Genomic DNA, 9555 nt, shown 5'->3' on the forward strand with positions numbered 1-9555 from the left:
AAATTGAGTTCTTATAAGCCAGACTTTTCATATGAAATACGTGCGCGAAATATTGAGATACGTATGAGATATTACATGGAAAGCTTATAAGAACTCAATTTTTAATTATAATAATACACACGTTTAATTAGTATATAAAAGATAAATGTCGTTACCGCTCGTATGTGTGCAAAAACAAATATAATAAAGTGTGTAAAGGAATTATTAAAGCACAAAAAGACATCCTTTCTTAAGAGAAGAAGAATGTAATTTACAAAATTAAGAGTAAAAATTGCAATGCTTCTTATGTGAGACAAACGTAAATTAAAGACTAGAATTAATGAAGATAAAAATGACATTAATAAAAGGGGCGGTAACTTGTCTGTCGTTTTTGAATATAGATTATAATTTGAACATAATTTTAATGAACACAAAAATTTTAGATAATGAAAGATATATTGGCAAAAGGTTAGTGTCTGAAATGTTTAATATTAAAATGCAAAACAATGGCTTAAATTTGAAATCAGACACGGAATTGTTGCACCATGCTTATACGAACATAATTAATAAATTGTAATTCTTTTGATTGGTGTAATTATACTTAAGCGGCTATCTATATTGTTTTTCGATAACTTTTAGCAATGTTGTTTCCTTTTTTATAATATTTATTCATATTCTATATTCTATATTCTTAATATCTTTTACATAAATTGACTCTGCTTTTGACACTGCGCACGTTATGTTCTTATAAGAAATTTAATTTAATTTTATCTGTTTTGTCAATTTTAATTTATTTATTTTATATTATTATAGTTATGATTTGCAATAGATAAATCCCCATAAAGTTTTGTTGTCCTTCTTTTTAATATTTAACTGTCTTTTTAATATAATATTATTTTAATGTAATATTATTTTTGATTCAGATCGCATTTAGTTAATCAGCTAACTGACGGTTACATACACTCCAGATATGGTAATCTGTGAGACTTGCTTACTGCATTTAATTTTTTTGATATTATGAACATTGGATTGTTATCAATTATTGCTATGATTGGAAAGGGAATAGATATAATCGAAATATATATGATGATGTATATGATAATCGCACCAATTACTACATATTAAGGTTCTTAATTTCCCGTTTTTTACTCTATTTTTTATTTGTTTTAAACACAGTAAAGATCAATTTTTAAACAAACAAACCTGGGTGATAAATAAAATTAATTATTTTATTAATATACAGAGTGTTCGAAAAGTGCCGGGATACCTAAATAACTTTTAATGGATAAAGATAATTGAATGAAACTTGCAAGACACTTATTATATCAGAAGAACTATCTTTTGATATAAAGGATAACAATCTCCTTTCTCCAGGGATGCGGGGGTGAAATACATTCAAAAGTCTTAAATGGTATAAGGAGTTCAAGTGGCTCTTTCAAATAATCTGAAAGAACTGTTAAACTTAACTTAAATGAAATATAGCGTAATTCAGCACCTAGTTATCAACACCTTTTATTAAAATTGTGCGAATGTTTCTGTCATCTGCTTTTAATGTAACCCAAGGTCAACGACGTGACAGATAACTGACCTCTTTTGGGATACTTATCGTGAGTCGCCTCGCCTCTCACGTTTGGAGTGCTTTATTATCATGAATCTCCTCACGAATGAATATCTCTTTATATCTATCTTTTTGATATTGCGTGGATAGGATGATCGCCAAAGATCTTATAAGGAGATGACTCTCTTATTTAATGTAAATATGTAATATTTAAAAAACTTTTCGCTATGAACAAATCGGCATTTCTAGATCTACAGTGAAACGTACTGTCAAACGCTTTGAGCAGATAGTATTAAGAATCGTGCAAAATCAAATAGGCCTGCTACAGCAACAAATCTTGATAAAGCGTTAGACGTTAAGTTGTTCTTTGTCGAAAATCCACACAATTCTATTCGCAATGCAGCACAACAAAACGATATCGGTTTAGCATCAGTGCATAAAATGTTAAAAAAAAATAAATTCTACCCATATAAGGTTCATCTTGTTCAGAAACTATCTGACGACAATTTCGATCGTCGCATAGAATTTTGCGATTTGATGATAGACAAAATCACCAAAGATTCTCAATTTTGAATATTGTTTTTTCGGATAAGGTGACTTTTAAATCGTTGACTAGTAAATCGACATAACTGCAGATACTGGAATGAAAATCTTCATTGGATGATTGAAGCGCATTCGTAATATCCGTAAAAACTCAATATGGGCTGGCTTGTTAAGTGAAAGTGTACTTGGATCTTTCTTTATTGATGGCAACCTTACGGCTCAAAAATATGACAATATGCTTCGAAATAAAATTGTGTCGGCAATACAGACCATCGTTGGTCGAAACTTTAATGATGTTTGGTTCCAATAGGATGAAGCATCAGTTCAGTATGCTTTACAAGCACACTTGGACGAATTTTTCCCTAACAGATGGATAGGAAAGAAAGATTTTCCTCTTCTTCATTGAGTAGTCACTTCAGTCACTTGATTTAGCGCCTCTTGACTGTTTCTTTTGGAGATATTTAAAAAGTAAGATCTACATCATCAAACCTAATAATCTTGATGATTTGCGTCGCCGAATAGTTGATGAGACGAGATGCATACCACAGAAATACGATCTCAAGTTTTTATAATTGATTAGCTCATTGTCTGGCCATTCAGGAAGAGCATTTTGAACATTTGTTATAGCACAAGCACCCCAAATGTGAGAAGCGAAGGGATTCACGATAATCAAGCATCCTAAAAGAGGTCAGTTATCTGTCACGCCCACGTCTTGATCTTGGGTTACGCTAACAGCAAATGACAGAAACATGCGATGCAATTTTAATAAAAGGTGATAACTAGGATGCCGGGTTACGCTATGTCTCATTCAACAGTTCTTTCCGAAGTTATTCGAAAGAGCCATTTAATCTTTTATGCCATTTAGGATTTTTGAACGTATTTCACTCCACATCCCTGGACAAAGGGGGAATTGTTACCCTTATGTCATAAGATAATCCTTCTGATGTAATAATAAAAAAGTGTCCTGCAAGTTTCATTTAATTATCTTTATCGTTCAAAAGTTATTTAGGTATCCCGGTATTTCCGAACATTCTGTATATAAGATCTCGGTACGAGCGTGGGCGCATTTCGACTTAATTTCTTCTTTAGCCGAGAATAATTTACAAGTTCTAAGCGCACGATGTAATAATGACTATAATTTACGTTAATTTTCGCATGGATCACAAGCGCATGGTATAACAAATACTATAATTGACGTTATATTTCGTTTATTTCTGCATAGATCACATCTTACCAACAATTTTATATATGCAAAAAGCGCAATACAATTTTCCGCATGTCATTGATACTGTTCCACAACTCCTCCTCCTCCTCCCCTCCATTAATTTGAACGTCCAAAAAAACTATTCCACGGTTGATCAGAAACAGGTGGAATCAATCGTGATTAAAATTGCAAGAGATGCATTCTCAATTAGAAACGTTGTAGATATGCATGTTATCAGATTGTTAATCAGAAAGTAGAAACATAGTAGTAATTTTGTTGTTAATTATAAATTAATAGTCGTTCTGATTAACTTACTGTACATGAAGATAAGAAGTGTCTAAAAATGAAGAGCGATAAAATTTTTGATTATCTCGTCGTTAAACAAAATCAAATAATACGTGTCAGTCAAACAGTACAAACATTAAGTCTTATTTATAATAAGAACATTAAGAAGTAGTTACACACTGTGATTGAAAATTGAGTCTAATAAATAAAGATATGACCTGTCGAGAGACAGTGTCTTTTCTTAGATTGATTCTATTTTTTTATTTTTTGATGTGTAACAGAGTTCATAAATATGTTTTATAAAATCTCGTATAATGCGATGCTTCCACGTAGGACAAACCAGAAGAAGAAGCACAAGATGAAATGAACATAAGGCATGAAATCCATCGAAATATTTAGTTATTATGAAGCACATTTTACAGTTCAATCATACATTGATTGCAATAAAATCAAAATAGTTGAATAAAATTGTAACAGGAGGTTTATTTCTGAGATATTATACATCAAAAAACAAAAAAAATGAAATCGATCTAAAAAAAAACGAATCTCTCGATGGGTCATATCTTTATTTGTTAAATTTCCAATCACAGTGTGTAACTACTTCTCAATGTTCTTATTATAAACAAGACTTAATGTTTGTACAGTTTCACTGACACATATCATTTGACTTCGTTTAATGACGAATGTGACAATCAAATTTTTATCATTCCTTCATTTTTAAACGTTTTTTATTTTCATGTACAGTAAGTTAATCAAAACAATTACTAATTTATAATTAACAACAAAATTACTACTTACGTTTTTACTTTCTGATTAACAATCTGTAAACGTAAATATCCACAACGTTTCTAACTGAGAATGTATCTCTTGCAATTTTAATCACGATTGATTCCACCTGCTTTTCGTTAACAATCATGAAATTGATATAATTTTTTTGGATATCAAATAAATGGGGGGGGGGGGAAAGAATGTTGTAGAACTGCATCAATGACAAAAATACGTGTGGAAAATTGTGATGTGCTCCTTGCATATATAAAATTGTCGATAAGATGTGATCCATGCGGAAACATCAATTATAGTATCTATCTTTGTTACATCATGAAGTTATAATTTATAAATTATTGTCGACCGAAGAAAACTAAGTTAAATCGAAATGTATCGAGATCTTATATATATATATATATATATATAAAATAGTTAACTTTATCTGTCATTCAAATTTGCTCGTTTAAAAATTGATCTTTATTATTGTGTGTTTGCTTTTGCTTTACACACGTTAATTTAAATTGGTGATGCTAAAATTAAATGTTATCCAAAGCTTTATGACGTATTCTTGGTTTCATTTTAGATTCTTATCACGTTCAAATTTGACAATTTGTTACGTTACTCAATCCTGACACACTGAGAATTAATATATGAAGTATAAAATGTATTGCTGAAAATGACTCAAAATTGATTCAATACATTCAATCAACTGTGAGATGACATCATGATATCGCAATAAAAATTTTTAACTAAAGTCTATTACTTTATTGCGCACCATTAACGGCGCTGTACTCTCATTAGTCTTGTTTGTTTCTCCTTTGATTGTTTAATCTGAAGTTCATTTTTTTAATTTCAACTTTTATTTAAAAAAAAAGAATCTAAATATTTTATAATTGTTTTTTAAAACAATTGTCTTATAACAAGTGTCTTCTAAGTGCTCACGCTTTTATTGTCCTATCTCAACTGGACGAAGTGCTTGTGAGCAGTATCTATGACATCATGATGACGTCATAAATATTTCTGTGGTCTTTCTCTGAGCACTTACAACCGGAAAAATGAATACTTGTGTAAATGGTACTTGTTAGTACTTAAAATACTTAAAGTTACGTAAAAAGTAAACACACCCTTAATATTTTTCTAGCTTGAAATAATCTACTTTATTTGTAAGAATTGAATTGATAAATGCGCTGATTAAATTGATAAGATACATAAAAAAAAAAATGTTTTTACGTTAACATTGGTTATTTGCTCAGTTTTATATTTGTCTCAAATTCAATTGTTAATTATAGATAATTCTATAATAACAGATAGTCCAATAAAAAAAGATATAATATATTCTTAAAACATTAAGTAAATATTATAAAAGAGAGGCAAATTATATTCATATAATATTCTAGGAATATTGTATGTGCTTGACCGTGGAGATTCGATATCTCGATGCTAAGACAAGCGCAACGTTATGGCGCAAAACACTGTCGTCCGGCGCCGTGCTCCTTTACGCGAACCATATACATAGTATCTTTAGACTAAGCATTGTCAGAAATTTGAGGAATAGGGATAGTCCTCATTTAGAAAAGGACGCACTCACTTGGCTTTCTTGCATTCTCTCTCGTTTCGCGTATAAAGTGTATCTCTGAAAGAGAAGGTTGAAAGAGAGAAGAAGAACTAAAATATAATGTAGCTTAGAGTCAGATTGACGAAGAGAGTCGTATATGTTCTATAAGAGTCCCACGACGAGCGCGAAGGACGTGTTTCGTTTCGGATGTTACATCATCCCAAATTTTTGTTAGCCAGGTTGGACCGCCGAGCTTCTTCGTGCTTTTGATCCCCTCTCTTAGACGTACACTTTATATGTAAGCGCGAAACAAGAGAGAGCTGAGGTCAAATGAGTCTTTTTTTGAGGATTACTCTCACTCCTCGAATGCTGGTCTAGATATACTATGTTTATGGCCTTATGGTATTTATGTTGACGAAATTGCAAAGTTTGCTTTTTAAAGATTTTAAAGATTTTAAAAAACATCGAAGATAATCCGATAAGAGTTGAATCATATGTTTTTATGTATTATATATATTTATAATTAATGTATTTATAATTATATCTCGTCTTAAGGAGAGATGGAAGAAATACATTCTGAAAATGTTTTGCCTCTAACTCCAGTGCTTGAATCTAATGAAATTTCTATTAACAGTAATATACTTGATGAACCTTCCTGTTCTAAAATATCATTTATTGAATCACAACCATCTACATCATATGAAATTTTTCCATTACCTAAAAAGTGACAGAAAATTTCAAATAGAGGCTGTAAATTTTTGGAAGCACAGGTTATCACATCATGTACATATCGAGAAAAATTAAAACTGACTGATTAATAAATAAGAAGAAAGAAGATTGAAAGAATAAAAAATCGAGGAAGAGGTCGAGAAAAAGATAATACATACTGTCAAAAGATCAGTTTATTGATCGAGATAAAAATGACGTTTTCCATAGAAATTTCTCTATAGAAACATCATCTGATGATGATTTAAGTATTGTACATCAATAGATTGTACAAACAACTATACAGTTTGCATTTTTTGCAATGCACTTTATTCTAAAGATATTGATGGAGAAGAGTGGATTCGATGTATGTCTTGTGAAACAATGGGCACATATTGAATGTTCTGGTATACAGAATTATTTTATTTGTGACTTTTGTCAATAATATCTTTATATCTGTTTTTACAGTTATAAAAGTCGTCGTTTGAAAATATGTTAATAAATATATTAAAGACTAGATGTACATTCAGTACAACATGTGATACATACTTTAATGCACAAGATAACTATTTTACTTATGATGTTTCTCCATTTAAAATGTTTTATTTTCTAGTCTTTGACTATGCTTTTCTAACTTTGCCTAACTTGAATATGCCATTTAATCATAAAGGATTGAAACATATAAATAATATTTTAGTATTTTGTATTATTATATTTTGTATTATTAAAACGTAACTATTTTATTTGGAACATTTGTTTAAAATCTGTAATCTTTCAGCTTTCTCTAGCTTTTTAATATGATATTTAAAGCAAATACAATTATATAGTTTCTTGTTTGTAATTGAAAGAATATATTTGTTATGTACAATAAACGCATTAATGCACGAAATAACTTGTCTATATTTGATTTGAAATAAATTATTTATTTTTTTAAATAAATTGTTTATTTACATAGTTTAGTGGCCTTTGGTTTAAAATTATTTATTTCACATATTTACACGAAACAACCGAATCTGGCAGAAAAAAGCGTCGTTTCGTCTCACAAAATCAAATATTAATCATTACAATTTTTTTTGTCGAAATGAGTCCTTGGTTGAGGATTAATTTTTGTGCCTTCTATCATTCCGCGCTTTAACACATGTCTCTAAAGCCCAAGGACACAAAAAGGCCGTAAGATATAAAGTAGTAAGAAAATCGTAACATTGGATTCGCTACTTACAATCTCTACCGTGATTGACCAATTCACTTACTGATTACGTCTTACAGTTTTTGTATATGCCATGGGCTTAAAAATCGTTACAATTAATTATTATTTAAGTTAGAGTATCTTTCATGTTCCCGAAATATATGACATAGGTATATGAGCATGCGCGTGGTCACATGCGCATGCTCTGTGACCATATACGCATATGTCAATTTTGGAGCCCATTTTCGTCACACGCTCATTTTTGCCTATTCTATGAAAAAATTAATTATTGTAAAATTCTTAATGAAGAGCTGCTATAGAACATTGATATAGAAGACACTTTCTACATTTACATTCATATTTCCAAAGTTTTATTTTCAGATTTTCCATAAAATATAATCTAAAAACAAAATAATATGTCGGTTTCACTGATTTTCCTCTAATATACGTTTCAACCTTCTATTCAGTCATTTTCAATATTCTAACAAATTTTTTAATTTTTCTTAATTCTTTTTTATTCTTAATTTTTCTTTTATTCCTAATTCTTTTTCATATATTCAATCCAATTTCTGTTCATTCATTAATTCCATTTCATTTATTGGGATGATACCTTTATTACTTTGAAGTGCTTATGTAAAAAAATTATTTCTTAAGAGTATTTTATTAGGCTAAATTAGCAATTAAAATCTTTTCATTCCGATATATATCCGATATAAATCGTCGATTCATGCCAAATTTCTCCACCAACTTGAAAAATAATTATATGCTTTCTAAGATAATTTTTCATATAACACTTAGGAATCTGTATATATAATTAATACCATATTCTTGGACACACAATTCTATCCTATAAAGAATCCTATATCACAATCCTATAAAGAAACTATTTGTTAAGAGTTTTTTATAAGATTAGATTAGTTTTTTATAAGGTTAAGACAAAATCTTTTCATTGCTACATAAATCGTTGTGTACGATTCGTGTCAGATTCTTGTATCAACTTGGAAAATAAATTATTCCGTAACTATGTCTATCTCTTAAGACTGACAAATCTTTCATGAAACACTTAAGAATCATATATAATTAATAGCATATTCTTAAATGATCCTGTAAGGAACTATCTTTTAAAAATTTTCTTATAAGGCTAAGGTAAGATCTTTTCATTATGATATAAATCGTCGTGTACAATTCATTTCAGATTCCTAAAGTCATTAAAGATTACTAATGAGATTTATGAACAAATTATATAAAATTCTTATATGATTATGTACATTAATTTAGTAATCTTGAGTGCTCACATACAATTCTTTTAAGATTTGGTACAAAAAACTTACAAGAATTTTCAACAGGATATAAAAATCATCATAACTACTCTCATCATCACGACGCGACGGTCACACTACGAAGTAAGAGATAAGGAGACTCAATTTGTGCTTGGGAAGGATGCGAATTGGAAGGGAGTCCGCTAAGAGGATAATAATCTACTAATTTGGACGCCATGTTTAAAAAGTAGACTCAGTTGTACACAAAATAACCTCTTCGGGAGATATCAGCAGATCTGTAACTCTTAACTGCTCTTAATGCAAGTTTTATTATTGTTACAATATAATGCTATGACACAGCTTTTTTACCACAGTAAAAGAACTGTGCAGCGGCGTTATAATGATGATGTTAAGAATAGACCTGCAGGTATTGATAAAATGGATAAAACGTAAAGCCAATGAATAAAGCCAATAAATAAATGGTTATTTCCTGCACTAAACTGAGACTGCCAAGGC

General features: G+C 30.0%; 1 protein-coding gene across 1 annotated transcript in view; it reads right to left on the bottom strand.

The window, feature by feature from the left end:
• The window catches only part of LOC105622994 (phospholipase A1 member A-like), an 87789-nt gene that overhangs the window by 61090 nt on the left and 17144 nt on the right, over positions 1-9555 (bottom strand). The window lies entirely within an intron of this gene.

Source organism: Atta cephalotes, assembly GCF_000143395.1.
Source record: "Atta cephalotes unplaced genomic scaffold scaffold00051, whole genome shotgun sequence".
Taxonomy (NCBI): domain Eukaryota; kingdom Metazoa; phylum Arthropoda; class Insecta; order Hymenoptera; family Formicidae; genus Atta; species Atta cephalotes.